Source organism: Ascaphus truei, chromosome 3 (assembly GCF_040206685.1).
Source record: "Ascaphus truei isolate aAscTru1 chromosome 3, aAscTru1.hap1, whole genome shotgun sequence".
In the NCBI taxonomy this organism is placed as follows: Eukaryota; Metazoa; Chordata; class Amphibia; order Anura; family Ascaphidae; genus Ascaphus; species Ascaphus truei.
Genome location: NC_134485.1, coordinates 138,721,461 through 138,738,641, shown reverse-complemented (window position 1 = coordinate 138,738,641; position 17,181 = coordinate 138,721,461). Strand labels below are relative to the sequence as shown.

The window sequence follows — 17,181 nt, the reverse complement described above, 5'->3', positions numbered from 1 at the left end:
CTCGCCCTTCTAACCCTAGACCCTGGCTAAATTCCCACACGTGCATGCGGTGTTCCTCCACTCGTTCCTCTGAACGCCTCTGGAGGAAGTCTCACACTCTCGCAGACTTCCTTCACTACAAATTTATGCTATCCTGTTTCAACTCTGCCCTCTCGCAAGCTAAACAAGCCTACTTTTCTACTCTAATAAACATGCACAATCTAACCCACGCCGACTGTTCTCTGTCTTTGATACTCTACTCAAACCACCCTCAGCTGCCTCTCCTTCCTCCATCTCCGCTCAAGACTTTGCTGACTATTTTAAGGAAAAGGTGGAATCCATACGTCAGAACATCCCCTCTGTTTCTTCCTCCCATCCTACACCTCTTCCTAACTATCCTCCTGCCTTCCTTGACTCTTTTTCCACTGTCTCAGAGGAGGATGTGTCTCTGTTGATAGCCTCTTCTCCCTCTACCACATGCCCTCTTGACCCCATTCCCTCCCATCTCCTAAAACCTCTTGCTCCTACTATAATCCCTACGCTCACACACATTTTTAACTCCTCCCTCTGCTCTGGCACCTTTTCATCCTCTTTCAAACATGCAACCGTCATACCATTACTCAAAAACACCAAGCTTGACCCTACCTGTCTTTCTAACTATCGACCTGTCTCCGTCCTGCCTTTTGCCTCTAAACTCCTTGAACGTCTTGTATTCTCTCGATTGCTCCATTTTCTCAACACCTATTCTCTCCTAGACCCTCTACAATCTGTCTTCCGCACTGCTCACTCCATGGAAACAGACCTCACTAAAATAACTGACGACCTCCATGCTGCCAAAGACAGAGGTCATTACACTCTGCTCATATTACTCGGCCTCTCTGCAGCATTTGACACCATGGACCACCCTCTTCTCCTGCATATTCTCCATACTCTTGGTATTCGGAACAAAGCTCTATCCTGGATCTCATCTCCCATCGTACTTTCAGTGTCTCTTCTGCTAACACCTCCTCCTCCTCTTTTGATCTCTCTGTGGGGGTACCCCAGGGCTCTGTCTTGGGACCTCTTCTCTTTTCTCTGTACACACTCTCTCTAGGTGACCTAATAACATCTTTTGGGTTCAAATATCACCTCTATGGTGACGACACAGAAATATAATTTTCAACACCCGACCTTACACCTGATGTACAAACCAAAGTTTCTGAATGTCTCTCTGCTATATCATCCTGGATGGCCCTCCGCCGCCTTAAACTCAACATGGCTAAAACAGAGCTCCTCATACTGTACTTCCTCCCAAACCTGGCCCTACTACCTCCTTCCACATTACTGTTGGAACTACGATCATTTACCCAGTAGCCCAAGCACGCTGCCTAGGGGTCACACTCGACTCCTCTCTCACATTCGCCCCTCACATTCAAAACATTTCTAAAACTTGTCGCTTTTCCCTCCGCAATATAACAAAGATACGCCCTTTCCTCTGTTGCTCGACTGCTAAAACGCTGACTCAGACTCTCATTCTCTCCCGTCTTGATTACTGTAACCTCCTGCTGTCCGGCCTTCCTGCCTCTTACCTGTCTCCCCTACAATCTATCCTAAATGCTGCTGCCAGAATCACTCTACTCTTTCCTAGATCTGTCTCAGCATCTCCCCTCATGAAATCCCTCTCCTGGCTTCCGATCAAATCCTGCATCTCACACTCCATTCTTCTCCTCACTTTTAAAGCTTTACACTCTTCTGCCCCTCCTTACATCTCAGCCCTAATTTCTCGTTATGCACCATCCAGACTCTTGCGTTCTTCTCAAGGATGTCTTCTTTCTACCCCCTTTGTATCTAAAGCCCTCTCCCGCCTTAAACCTTTTTCACTGACTGCCCCACACCTCTGGAATGCCCTTCCCCTCAGTACCCGACTAGCACCCTCTCTATCCACCTTTAAGACCCACCTTAAGACACACTTGCTTAAAGAAGCATATGAATAGCACTGTGGATATTCTGAACACATGATACATAAAGCTTGGCCCCCTGCAGAAGCACTTACCAGAACTCCCTCCTACTGTCTCTGTACGTTCTCCCTACCTACCAATAAGACTGTAAGCTCCTCGGGGCAGGGACTCCTCTTCCTTAATGTTACTTTTATGTCTAAAGCACTTATTCCCATGATCTGTTATTTATATTATCTGTTATTTATTTGATTACCACATGTATTACTACTGTGAAGCGCTATGTACATTAATAGCGCTATATAAATAAAGACATACAATACAATACAATACAAATAACAGACAGCTGAACTAAGGAGACAGCAACTGCCTGTGAGCTGCAAATGACACAGGAATAAGATAATCCTGTTCCAGGACACTATATCTATCTATCTATATTTGGAAGGACATTTTTATATACCATGATTATTATGCTCCTCTCTATTTTATATTAAAATATCTTAGTTAGTTATTTATTCAATTTTGATTGATTATATATTTGTTCACTGTCTTCCCCCTGCTGTAGTTTATATTCATATGGTTGTATATTGTGCTATGTCATTTGTGTTATGCATTTTTGTTCATTTTTGCAATTTGTGAAAATCTTATCATTGTCACTTGTATCCATCCACTAAGGGTGCTAACAGAAATCAATAATCAATTAAAAATGAACTAATCAGGACTCTATTTATAGTATGAGCATGATCTCATGCTTCACCTCTGATGAAGTCGCCATTACCCTAGCGATGAAATGCGTAAGGGAGATTAGTGCTCTTTTTGGCTGTACCAGGCACCTGTTCTATTAGTTTGTCTGCCTTCACGGAAAGGGGCTGCCAAATTAAAGTTTGTCTACCACTGTACCGGGGGAGCTTTGTGTGGATGCACACTATCGGATGGAACACAGCTGTGAGACGTGGCTGATCATGTGATTTTCAACTACATGAACTGAGCCCCATACCAGTAGATGCAAGACAGGAGGCTGTTACTAATGTCCATTGCGCAAGTCCTAGAGAATTGTTGTAAGTTACCTAATTGTAGCACGTTTAATTAAACCTTGTAGCATTTACACTATGGAGCCCGCGCTGTCCCTTTTTGTATATATATATATATATATATATATATATATATATATATATATACTGTATATTGGTCCCGCTCACATATTTATTGGTAGGTAAAAGCATACGAACAGAGAACAGAAACCTAGAATGGGCACTCTTACACTTAGTGGGTGATAGATGAATGGGTTAAAATGTAATACTTTATTATCCAAGTTAAAATAATGGGGATTAAAACGAATATTAAACGCTCAGATCCTATAAGTATGAACACTCAATGAATTATTCTGGATCAGATATATAGATTGCAATAGAACACTTAATAGTGTCTTGCAGTGTGAACAGGTGGATAAGATAAACCACTGTTCAATGTAAACCAGAATACAGCTAATAACTCTAGTGCAGTGGTAGGTAGTAGTGCGCAAACCCTGAAGTAATAATGAAGCGACGGACAAGGAGGTGGACCCTAGCCAGGTCTGCCAGTATACTGAATAGTATAAAGTGTGGCTATATGACACAAGGTCCTAGCCATATAAGCGTAATGAAAACAACATGTATGGCATAATGATGATAGGGAGTCACGTAGTTATATGGTGTTAGTAACCAAAGATCAGGGTCTGAAAATGTGGCTCAGCTCAACTGGGTATAATGTGAACCCTATGTATGGTTGAACCAAGTATAAGGGATCTAAGATGATCCCATACCACCTAATTGGGGCAGATGTATAGCACTAAATGCATACGCTTAGTATACTTGTAGGGAAAACGGGCAACAATCAGTATGGAGTATGTAAATTTCGTCCCGTTCACTCTGCACCACACCCTGTGCGCGACATCAGTGAGTCTCTTACTACACAGCCGATGGAGGCATCAGGAGTGCGTGTAACCCACAGATTAATGGGATACAGTGCCTCTACTGCTGATATTCATTTCAGACTGTGTAAATGTGCTACTAGTTTGTTAGTAGAGGCGCTGGGGACCTAATAAAGGTCCTAATGTTATGTTTGTGAGTGATGGTGTCTTGATGCAGGATAATACACTTTATGTATTGTTAAACACCCTTAGCTGAAGCATATAGGTACCAATAAATGGTGAAGTATTCTTTGGACAGTGATCCTAGGGTAATACCCATATCCAAGTTAGGATATCAGTAGGCAAGGGAGAAAAGATGATTCTCAGAGCACAAAGATATCCCTAATACATCTAGGGTGGGTGGTATCAGATAAACGGTGAGTACATGAACCACTCGTTAAGCGCCCTAGGGGACAAGGTCCCTAGGGTGTATATCCACCTAGCCTCCTTCTTCAATAGGTCCACATCCCAGTCCCCCTCCCGAATCCTAGGTGAGTATTTATCAATGCCAATAAACTTGATAGAATCAATGTTCCCATTTTGGCAGAGGTTGACATGCCTTGCTACAGGAGTGTCACTTTTGTTCCTGATAGTACCCAGGTGCTCGAGAATCCTCTGTTTAAATTGTCTCCTGGTCTTCCCAATTTATTTTTTGCCACAGACGCAGACTCCCAGGTAAATTACCCAGACACTGACACAGTTTATAAATTTCCGTATTGTGAACGTTTTTGTGTCGTCATGGTTGGTGAATGTCTATGTCACCTGGATATTTACACCTCTGACAGGTGGAGGTACCTATTGGTTTAGGTGTGAACCAATTGCTCACTTGGGGTTCAGCATAGTGGATGTGTACTAAGGAATCTCGTAGGTTCCTTGCTCTGTGACTCACCATTGACGGGTAGCTACACCGTGCCCCCTGTATATCTGGATCTGCTGTCAATATGTGTCAATGATGTTGGAATATGTTACGAGCCAGATGCCATTGGCTGTTGTACCCACCAATAAAATGTATAAGCTTCTTCTCTGTTTGTGGTGTCTTTTCTTTTAAGAGGTCAGCACGAGGGGTATACTTAGCTCTTTTATATGCTCTCTTGATCACCTTTTCACTATAGCCACGATCGGTAAATCTGTTTGTCATCAGCACTGCCTGTTGTTCAAATTCTGCATTATTGCTGCAGTTGCGTTTCAACCTCAGGAACTGGCCTACTGGTATGCCATGTATCAGTGCCCTGGGCTGATGACTGGCAGCCTGAAGTAAGCTGTTGGTGGCTGTTGGGTTTCTGAAAATGGTGGTGTTGAGTTCCCCATTAGTTCTTCTTGATACTCTGATGTCTAAGAAAAAAATACTCTGTGGATCAAACTCCAAGGTAAGCTTTAAATTCAGAGTGTTCTCATTCAGGATGTTGATAAACTCTCTGAGCCTGTCCACTGAGCCACGCCATAGCAAGAACACATCGTCAATGAATATTGTCCACAGTTCAATGTGGCTCGTGAATTCTTCCAGGTGTTCAGAGAATACTATTTCCGATTCCCACCAACCCAGATACAGGTTGGCATATGAGGGCGCACATTTCATCCCCATTGCTGTGCCCTGTATCTGGTGGTAGTACTTGTTGTTAAAAAGAAAAGAGTTGTTCGTGAGTACAAACTCAAGAAGACATAGAACAAAAGTGTTGTGAGTGGCATGCCACTGTCCTCTTGTGGATAGGAAATGTGATACGGCTGCCAGTCCTGATTTATGCTATATACTAGTAGTGTATAAGCCTTCTACATTGAGGCTGACCAGCAGTGTCCTCCGTAATAAACACACCCTGAATTTTATTGAGAATGTCTTTAGTGTCTTTAATATAAGAGGGCAACGTGGCTACGAAGGGCCGCAAGATCTTATCAATATATATGAGATGGCGTAAGACTGCCTATGCCCGAAACAATGGTCTGCTTGGGGCGGGGGGGGCGGGGAGGTTCTGTTCTTATGAGTTATGGGATGACTATAGAAGGTGGCTACCCTGGGTGTCTTGTTCATGATATACTCAAATTCCTGTTTGGAAATCACCTTAGCTGTAAGTGCCAATGTTTGGAGAAGATATGTTTGATTTCAGGCCATCTCTTGTTATAGGTGCCATTGCACCGTATTTGGGTCAGTGGTTGTACCTTAGGGTTTTTTGCCAGCAATAGATCTCTAATACTTTCTTTTGCACATTTATACAATTTTTGAGGCTGCTAGAATTGTTTTCAAAAAAATGTTCTCTGCGATCTTTCATTCTGTGTTTTAAACTATTCCAAGGTTGAACAGTTTCTAGATAACCTTAGATACTGACCAGTAGGAATGCCTGAAATAAAGAATCTCAGATGTCGGCTGTGTGTCTGACAATAAAGTGTTAGTGGCCATGCTTTTTCTAAAAACAATCGTCTGGATCAGACCCTCTGCATCCTTTTTTATTTTCAAACCCAAGAATGTTATTTGGTCTTTATTGAGTTCTAAATTCAACCTCAGATTCAATGTGTTGCTATAAAGTACATCAATGAACTCAATGAAAAACTGTTCCATGCCATTCTACAATAATAGTACTGTATATCGTCTATATAGCTAAGCCGTAAGTTAATGTACTTAGTGTATATAGACAAGTCATCTGTAATAACACATCTCTCCTCCCACCAATCAAGGTACAGATTTGTATATATTGGTGCACATGATATTTACATGACTGTAGCCTGGGTCTGATGGTAGTATTCTCCGTTGAATATAAAATGATTATGTGTAAGAATATCATTGAGTAATTTGATCGTAAAGTGATTATGTGCTGAATGTCTACAATCATGTGTTGAGAGAATATAGCTACAGGCCTGTAGGCCATTGGAATGAATAAAACGTGTGTAAAGTCCTTCTAATTTAAGAGTGGCTAGATACGTATGTACTGACATCTATTTTGTTACCATTCAGTCTCAGAAGTGTATCTTTTGTCTCCTTAACATTGGACGGAAGTGCTGTTATAAATAGATGTAATATATTGTCCAAATAAATGCTGCTGGGCTCAGTCAGATTGTTGTTCCCAGATACTATTAGTCTACCTGGCGGCTTTTTAGAATTTTTACGAATTTTGGGGAGGTTATAAAAAGTTGCCACAGTTCGTGTCTTTACTGCCATGTATTCATATTGTTTTTTGTTTACAAGTTCACGATCCAAACCAAACCACAGTAGTAGGAGGGAAACGTGTGGGACGTAAATGTATTGACATCATATTAGGATGCAGTCTGTGCAGCAGAGGGACAAGACCGGGTCAGACGCTATAGAGTGAGCTCCAGTTTCAATTGAGGGCAAGGTACTGTAGCAACTAGTTAAGTTGCAATGTCCTCTTAACATTACTGTAGGATTTACTATTTCATTTGCTTACAGTTTATAGGCTAAAACACTAACCTTGAAATGAAAATAGCAAGGGACTAAGGACTGTTACAGTTCTCTGATCCGGTGTACTACTGTACGCTTGCTCTGTACAAATATGCACAGCCCTGAGCTTTGACTCTATAACATAGCAGGTCTCTCTGTTGGGTTCTCCTCAGTGAGGGTGTTGTTTACATATATCCAAACAGTGAATATGTCTAATTTCTACCTTTCATGTATCAATTGACAACTGCTGTATATAATATAATGTATCGTATTTTCCATTGATTAGGTACTTACCTGCTAGTTATGAAGTAATATATCCACATAAATCAATCATCCTATGCTCATTAGATTATTTCATAGGCAAGTGCAGAGTTCAGTGTCCTTATTATAAGCTATCTAAAAACTAAGAGAGACTTACAGTAATTGGTCCAGCATTTTCTTGTACCCTAATATACTAAGTGAACTAAATTAAGAATAATATGTTCAGGTCAGGTCACTAAACTCTGTCTACTCTCATCATCTGCTTAATATGATCCCCAGTGATAAATTTCTGACTAGTATCCATTTGCCTCCCTGTTTTTATAGTGTAGTGAGGTAGTACAAGGTTTAAGGACCTACAAGACTGTCAAGAGGGACTCAACTTGTTATATTTACTTCCAGTATGAAATAACCTTTTAGTACTCAATTCTTACATTAATTAATTTAATGACTTTTTATCATTTACTATAATCATTTTTCAGTGTATATTAAAGATTTTTTATTTGATGTGTAAATAAAAGTTAAGTATTATGTTTTCGTAATTGAGTGTCCCACAATTGTCTTTTGTCTCTCTTAGTACCTCCCAGTTTTCGATTTTGTCTATAATTCTTAGTTGCCGGGTGCACCTTCCTTTGTGATTCAGTTATCATAAGAGATTATAGCAATTCATTACTCTCTACATTAATTTCACCTTCTCAAATTAGTCTCGATATTCTCACTATAGTGAGCAGCACTGCACAATGGAAGATTCCTTTGAAATATGGTTGTGTTGCTTCCAAATGCACTCCTGTCATGGGAGACCAGGAAATGTACACCTATATACCGGGATCAATCATTGAGCAAAACCAAGGAGTAAAACAAATGGCGTTTATTCCTTAGAAACAGACATACACACAATGAATTACAATATGCAGAAGAAAACACACTTACTGGGGGTCTGGGTTAAAAAACTAACCTTTCCTAACTCAGATAGTCCTTAAAACAAAGTCTTTACAAGTCCTTTCAATAACTGGGATGTACCCACAAAAGTCCTGTAACACAATTCGGCACGCAGTTCCTGACGCCACCGCTCTTTCCACTCTGGAGGTGCTAAAATCCCTTGACCAGGAGCGATTACCAAACGTCCTGGTGCTCTTTTTGGCTTGTAGTTCCAGTTGCGACAACTACGTCTCTTTTCAGAACTTGGCCCCTGAAAGCGGGACTTAGAAAATTTCTTGTCTTGAAATTTCTGAAGCCGGCTTGTGTCTATTTCTCTCATAGCATCTTTTGGTCAGTTCAAATCTGCCGCTGCTGTCTTGGCACTTAGAATTTCTTTAGAATCTGATGATCTGATTGGCTGCGAGGTTTCGTATAGGATTTTAGTCCCATTCACAAAATGCTACAGCCAATCAGCGTGTGGAAATATTTCTACCAGCCTATCACAGATTTATTGGTACTCTGAAGCCGGGCGGGCACTGATTTAAATTCTGCTAAGGGGCATGCACCAACCTGGCACCTCTGCCACTTAGCACTCTACTCATCATTCTCTTCACTTATTTTGTCGACCAGAAGAGTTGTCTCCCTACAATGTACAGAAAAACAACAATCCAGTAAGTTACAGTGCAGTTGGCCACAAGTACAGCACATCATTTACAGTAAAATTAGTATAAAATGAGATAGATCTACACAATATATAGTTCAATTAATATGCAGCAATATAAACAATAGATATACTGTATTATACAGTATACTGTAGTTATATATAAATATACCGAAATAACTATAAAAATTAGATAGATCTACACAATATATAGTTCAATTAATATGCAGCAATATAAACAATAGATATACAGTATTATATACTGTAGTTATATAAATATACCGAAATAACTATAAAATGAGATAGATCTACACAATATATAGTTCAATTAATATGCAACAATATAAACAATAGATATACTGTATTATATAGTTATATAAATATACATACGTGTTAGTTACCGTTGGTGTCCTGGTGCGTTGTTTGGTTTTTAAGTGTGCATGATAGCACACGGTGGTTGATGGCACAACGAGGCCAGAAGCAGCTAACCAGAGTTGGATATCTGCAATTCGGTGCCCGCTCGTGTACATCTCCTTAATTCTCATGGTGAGATCCTTTGAAATCTTTTTAACAGGCATTGCTGCGAGTAGAAAGAAATACAAACACAAGAATGTATATTCGATGTTTAGTCAATGTGTATTCAATGTGCAGTGAATCCATAAAATGGATGGTGTATTTATACGTTAATGACTCACATTAGACTATGCCCACTTTTAACACCTTTACCTCATCGCCATGCATAAAAGGTTACACACTTTGCATAGCCTCCCACTTGATGATCTGTATCTGAACTTGCCCTTGTCCAGATACTGCATTGTGCCATCTGCTTCCATGGATCAACCCCGATTCTACGGATGCAAGAAGCCACTCGCCTCTCCCATGCCTGTCACACTGAAAAAGCGAAAGGCGGCAGCCATTTCAAAGCCAAGGCCAAAGCGAAAGGCTAAGGCTAATAAAGAAAACCTTCTGCTGACACCAAAGGCTAAGGGTTTTAATACACGTAAGCCTTATAATGTCAAGAAGAAATTCGGTGATGTACACTCAACGCAAAACAAATGGCAGCCAACACATCGAACCCGCAGGCCACTTCCTCGTTTATGCTTCGACGACTCTGCCGCCGCTCACCTGGAAATCTACAGCCATACTTCTCCACTACTCGTCCACGACGCTGCCGCCGCTCTCCCAGAAACCCACAGCACATCTTCGCCACTGCTTTTCGACGACGCTGCCGCTGGTGCCCCTTAAATCCACGGGTCACGTTCTCCATTACACTTAGACGACTCTGCTGCTTCTCACCCGGAAATCCACAGGTCGCTTTCTCCATCCCTCTTCGACGACGCTGCCGCTTCTCTCCCGGAAATCCACAGGTCACCTCCTCCATCCTTCTTCGACGACGCTGCCGCTTCTCTCCATGGAACCCCCATCTCATCCTCCATAGCACCCATCCACCCAGATGTCCACAGCACGCCATGCACAAGAACCAGCTCATTAGACCGCATGCTGAATGGATTAAGTGTGGATATCCCCGGGAACTCTACTGTGCTGGTAAAGATAGATCTTCTTTTAGAGACCATGCTAAATATGGATCAATGGATGCAGAAGATGGATCGACGGATGGAGAAGATAGAGACTGACATAGCGGGGATACATCATTTGCTCGGTGTTCATGCCCCTGTATCCCCGATGCCGGAGCAGGAGGGTGGCATTGATGTGATGAATGGGACCTTCGACCGCCTTCCAACACCAAGCGCACCCCCTCCACCAGAAGAATTTGTGTACATGTATGCCGTTGAGGAGGAGGATAACATGACAACCCCGTCAAGACCACGCCAGGAGACAACACGGCGACCAAGACAGGAGGAAAGCTTCCTCCCAGACAACCTACCCTCGCCCGCCGCCACAAGCACACCCGCCCACAGAAGAACACCCGCTTCCAAAACCCAACCTACATATGCTTGAATCGAAACGGTGCCCGACATCATCCTGCGCGAGCTGCCACCTGCACTCAGGGAGAAGAATAGGGTGATGAGTGCTGGTTTACCCCAGAAGTATGCCATGTTAATTTTTAAGCACCATGTGTCCTACTTGGTGTACTACGGGTGGGTCTACAATGCGAACTACGAAGGAAATCGTGAAAAAAGGGCACTTCCTGAAAATTTAAGAAGGACTATTGTGGAGGAATTGCGGCGCTATTTTTCAATTACAGATCCTTTAATGAAAATCGTTCGGGACTCCATTAATGGCATTTTGCGCCATACATGGCATCGGCCCTGGAAGGACAATCTGGTGGGGATCGAATTTGCGTTACTGTTCAACTATTGTTTATTTTTTGTAAATGTTTTTGTAAATGTTTTGACTTTCTGTACTTTAATAAAGGAGATGTTGCGTGTTTTAACTTGTATTAATAAAGAAAGGTTTTTCCTTACTGTACACAGGACCTGCACAATTCCAGTCCCCGAGGGCCACAAACAGGCCCGGTTTTCAAGGTTATCCTTAAAACCGGGGCTGTTTGTGGCCCTCGAGGACTGGAGTTGTGCAGGCCTGACTGACTGTAAATATTTTGACTTTCTGTACATAAATGTTTTCACTTGCAGTAAACCATACACCTGTTGATGTTTTGAATTGCTGTACACTTAAAATGTTTTTACATTGTGTTTGTAAATAAATGTTTTTGTACTTACTCCACCAATAAAAGAAAATGTTGATTTGTTTTAAATTGTTCCATTGTCTCCTTTTATACTGTAACAAAATACAGTGTTTCTAGAACATATTGTACAGTACTGTCCAGGCATACTGTACTGTATACTGTAGGCATGCTCAGTACTGTACTGCACCGACACACTTTATTCGAGCAAATACCCAGTATGTACCTGGCAGATACCTGGAATGCGCCGCTCCTCACCTCTGACAAGCCCCGTTATGTTTGCCTTCCCAGCCTGGGTTCATGCCTGGCTGACGGGCGGCTGATCTGTTAAATGATAATGATTAGGATTTAATAGGCTGCAATGCTTCGCGTGTCTACCAGATGGCATAAATTCATGAATTGTAATGCAGTGTATATATATATACTGTGCAGTATTGCAGCCAGCGGGAATAAAATGCTTCAATCCCTGCCTGGAAAATACCTCAATGCACTCGGGCAGAAAACAGTCACAAACCTCAATACACCCGGGTATACCCGAATTCGTGGGACTAGCCGAGCTCGAATAAAGTGTGTCGCCAGTGTACATCACAAGAGTATTAAAACAATACATGCTCTACGGGTATAGAATACACATATGTACTGGAATACATGTAGAATAAATGCATACTTTTTATTTTTTCGGGTTTATTATACAGTATATATAAAAAAAAGTATTGTATACGGTCTGAAAACAGCATACTGTTTCAGTTTTTCTATCCTAATCAATAACAACGGCCACTAAACTGTAGACTCCGGTACTTGTTTTTTTTTACTCAGATTCAGCAATGTGCAGGCATTTTAACACAAAGCGATATTATCCATCGAAATCCCTCCATTTGCCGTTTTCCGCATAAGCTGACAAAGTTTTCTTTTCTGAGGAAAAAAAAAGTAAAAGTTTTACTGTAATGGTCAGTCAGTCCCCTAAAGAAGTTCCCACAGTCAGTCCCACCAATAATTTTCTCGCTGGGCGTCTCCTGTTCACATGCGCATGCGCCTAGCGTCGATGTGATGACACGCATATGCGTTTCAAGAAGGTTCCAATGCACATGCGCCTAGCTTTTCACCAATTGTGCAGTATCTACTGTAGAAGCTGCTCAGCCAATGATATTGCTTACAGGAGAATCGCTTGACTTTTGAATCGCATTGATATTGATATTTCAAAAACAGAATAAAATACGGCAACATTACTCACAATAGACTTTGCCAATCAGCTGGCGCCGAGCCACTGCCAGTCCCGTATTCTTGATCATACACGTCGTTGACAGGTGACAGCGGGACTACTATACAGTATCGACACAGCCTATTCTAACAAAAGCCGCCGGTTGACCGGGGCTTACTCCGGCTGGCGCCGGGGCTAGACCGCGCACCGCCGCATCTCCTCCGTGCACCCCCTCCGCTCGTGAACGCTTTTTGCTCCCCCTTCCCGACCCCCTACCTGCTCCTGCTGTGCCCCTCTGCTTCCCCGCACCCCCGCTTACCTCACTTCAAACTTCAGGGGTGTCGGGGAAGCCGGAGAAGCCGGGCGCGCACTTGACAGTGACGTCACAGTGACGCGCGGACCGGCCGCGTCTCCACGCTGCCCGCACGCATCCTGCCATGCGGGAAGTGTGAGAATAAGCTGTGCCGGGGCTGTACCTGTAGTCAGCTGATGAGGCTGGAAATCGCTTAGGTACATGCAAGCTTGCTCGAATCTGTACGCGAAATTCGGCTCAGGCTGCAGGTATCTGGGCGGGGACAGACAGCAAGGGTTGCCAGTCACCAGGTTTTCACTGACGTTCGGACCGTTATTGGAAGCTGCCGCTGTCGCTGTCGCATTGCTTGCCAGCGACTGACGTTTCTTAGGTTTTAACATGACCTTTCGCCTTTTGCAGTCTCCATGATCATAGATAAGGGAAAAACCCGGTGATACACACCAATACCCTCCAATAACATTGGGATCAATACGAAAAAAACATGGATCGCTACATAACTTTTTCCTTATTGCACGCTTCCACACATGAGCTTCTGGCGAAAATTTGTGAAAGTCACAGTTTTCGATAAAATACTGATAAATTTGAACAACTGTTGCCATCTTATCATCTGTTGCATTAATCGCGGCCCATATTAAATAAGCGTACGTTCTGTCGGGTTTTTGGAACATGGACTGCAGTTGTGCCCTCATGGCGGGACTCTCAGGACAATAACCAGACCAGAAACTGTGCTTGTCTTTTTTTAATATGAAAAGCCTAAATTGATACATTACTGTAACTTCTTCAGTCCCAAGGCCAATTTACAATGGACCACTGTGGTATTTTTTTAAACACCTGCAAGTCGACACATTACTGAAGCGCAATACAATTCATGAATATCTGCCATCTGGCGGATACGCGAAGAATTGCGACCAAATAAATCCGAAGAAACACAAAAGGCATAGCACACCGCTCACTAATTAATTTACATAATAATGATTTATAATTATCTCACTAATGGGTGCTACCTATGTACAATAGTCAATAGTATTAACAATTGAGTGAAAATGGTGACGCATCGCCAGTTCACTCACAGAATGTACATTTATGGTGAACTCCACACGAATTGTTTTATTGATTTTTATCGTGACTATACAACGTGAAACACAAGGGTGACAAAGTGAAAAATAAAATTAATTAAAAACTAACACGTGGTGTCGATGTAGCTGATTGCTGTAATCTGGTGTGTAATTCTATATCATATATAATACTGAACTACCATCCTGCTCAAGTTGAAAAATGCAGAGTATTACACACAGTTGATCACCTAGAATGTATGTAATACTCTCACCTGGAAGACAACGTGGATAAGTTAATGAGCAGTAATTTCACACGCCAGTCACCATTGTGTCCTGGGTGGAAGGGAAGTAAAGGCTACGTGTCACACAGGAAAAGTATGGGACTGAACTTACTGTAAGCAGGGACAGGGGGGGAAATAGAATAGCCCATTGTAGGAGAAAAGCTGAGGTTGCTATAGCAACTCACTAACTAGGGTTGTGGAAGGAAATAATGAAACAATGTAGCCTTCTCACATGCAGCTAGCTGCTGGGACAGAAGAAAAACCATCTCTATATACTCATTGATGCCTTTTCTGTGTGTATTATATATATGCAAGTGACACAATGCTAGGTAAAAAACATATTTGTATGTTGTTTTCTGTCTACCCCTAATCAAATTAAGTGTTGACACCTAGGCAGGGAACACCCTGTGTAGAAAACCATCTGTTTGAATGTGCCTCAGATGTGCTAATTAAGCAGAGAGAACCACACTGTCAGGTGACTTTTTAGGCATATATAACCCCAGATAGAACAGCCTTATGCTGCCGCAGCCCATATTCACAGTGGCCAATAAAAGTGGCAGGACTACTGAACAACTCAAGTTTAAAAGGAAGTGAAGAAGAAGTGAAGAAGAAGTGGACACCCTGTCTGGCCCAGATTCCTGCATTTGAACTACGCTGGAAAGGAGGATATCATCTATACCAGACTGCATCATTACTGCTGTGATGCTGCCTTTACCATTTATATTTGCTGTGACTTCACTTCTTCTCAAATTACTGCACCGCCACACTTTATTCGAGCAAATACCCAGTATGTACCTGGCAGATACCTGGAATGCGCCGCTCCTCACCTCTGACAAGCCCCGTTGTGTTTGCCTTCCCAGCCTGGGTTCATGCCTGGCTGACGGGCGGCTGATCTGTTAAATGATAATGATTAGGATTTAATAGGCTGCAATGCTTCGCGTGTCTACCAGATGGCATAAATTCATGAATTGTAATGCAGTATATATATATATACTGTGCAGTATTGCAGCCAGCGGGAATAAAATGCTTTAATCCCTGCCTGGAAAATACCTCAATGCACTCGGGCAGAAAACTGTCACAAACCTCAATACACCCGGGTATACCCGAATTCGTGGGACTAGCCGAGCTCGAATAAAGTGTGTCGCCAGTGTATGCACTTCTTTTTACCAGCCTCAGTATGTCTCTAACTCTATTCATATATCTCCATCTCTCCTTCCTTCCCCACTTCTCAGTTCACATGAACTTCTTTCTTACCTGCGTCCTCTGACACCACACAGCTATATCCCCTGCACTAAAAAAACACCCCTACAAATCATCCTCACATATTCTCTTTCTATCCATGCTTCTCCTCCTTGCTTCTGGGGATATTTCTCCCAATCCTGGTCCTTGCCTCATCCTCACCTGCCAATTGCAACCTCTACTCCTTCTGGTGTCAACCCCTCCAACCTCATGCCCATCCCCTGCCACCCTCCCTCCTCTCTCCCTTTCTCCTGTGCTCTTTGGAATGCTCGCTCCCTTTCTAACAAGTTCCTCTCTGTACATGACTTTTTTCTCTCTCACTCTCTGCTCCTATTTGCTATAACTGAGACCTGGCTCACTCAGTCTAAGTCTGCTCTTGAAGCTGCCCTCTCCAAATGGTGGCCCTTCCTTCTCCCACACTCCGCGCACTGATGGCAGGGTTGGAGGTGTGGGGCTCCTGCTCTCCTCTCTCTGCCGTTACCGAACCCTTCCTATTCCTCCATCTCTTGCTTTTCCCTCCTTTGAGGCTCACACTGTCCATATCTTCTCTCCTCTCCCTGTCCATGTGGCGGTCATCTATCGCCACCTACCTCTACTCATCCCCCTTCTGCTTTTCTCTATCACTTTGAATCCTGGCTCTTTCTTTCTCTCCTCAGACTGCCCTGTTCTTCTCCTTGGGGACTTCAATTGCCACATTGATGACCCCTCTCTCCCTTGGGCTTCCCGCTTTCTTTCTCTAACCTCTTCTTTTGGCCTTCAACAGTGGGCTGCAGCCAGCACCCACAAGGATAGCCACTACTTAGACCTGGTTTTCACTAAAAACTTCTCCCTCTCCGATTTCTCCATTTCCCCTTTTCCTCTCTCTGACCATCATCTCATCTCATTCTCTCTATCTCGCTTCTCCCCTTCTCCACCTCCATCTACCCCCCGGTTCTGCAGAAACCTGCGCTCTATTCACTTACCTGACTTTGAGTCCACTTTATGCTCCTCCCTCTCCTCTCTCAGCTTTGCTACAAACCCTGACAACCTGGTCAGGAACTACAACTCTGTCTTGTCCTTGTCTCTTGATCTACATGCCCCGCTTTCTCTCTGCCGCCCTCGCCCTTCTAACCCTAGACCCTGGCTAAATTCCCACACGTGCATGCGGTGTTCCTCCACTCGTTCCTCTGAATGCCTCTGGAGGAAGTCTCACACTCTCGCAGACTTCCTTCACTACAAATTTATGCTATCCTGTTTCAACTCTGCCCTCTCGCAAGCTAAACAAGCCTACTTTTCTACTCTAATCAACATGCACAATCCAACCCACGCCGACTGTTCTCTGTCTTTGATACTCTACTCAAACCACCCTCAGCTGCCTCTCCTTCCTCC

The 17,181-nt window shown here is 42.9% G+C and overlaps 1 protein-coding gene across 2 annotated transcripts in view; it reads left to right on the top strand.

Moving 5' to 3' along the window:
• Positions 1-17,181, top strand: part of DOC2B (double C2 domain beta) — a 1,409,852-nt gene that overhangs the window by 706,434 nt on the left and 686,237 nt on the right. The gene's annotated exons all lie outside the window — the stretch shown is intronic.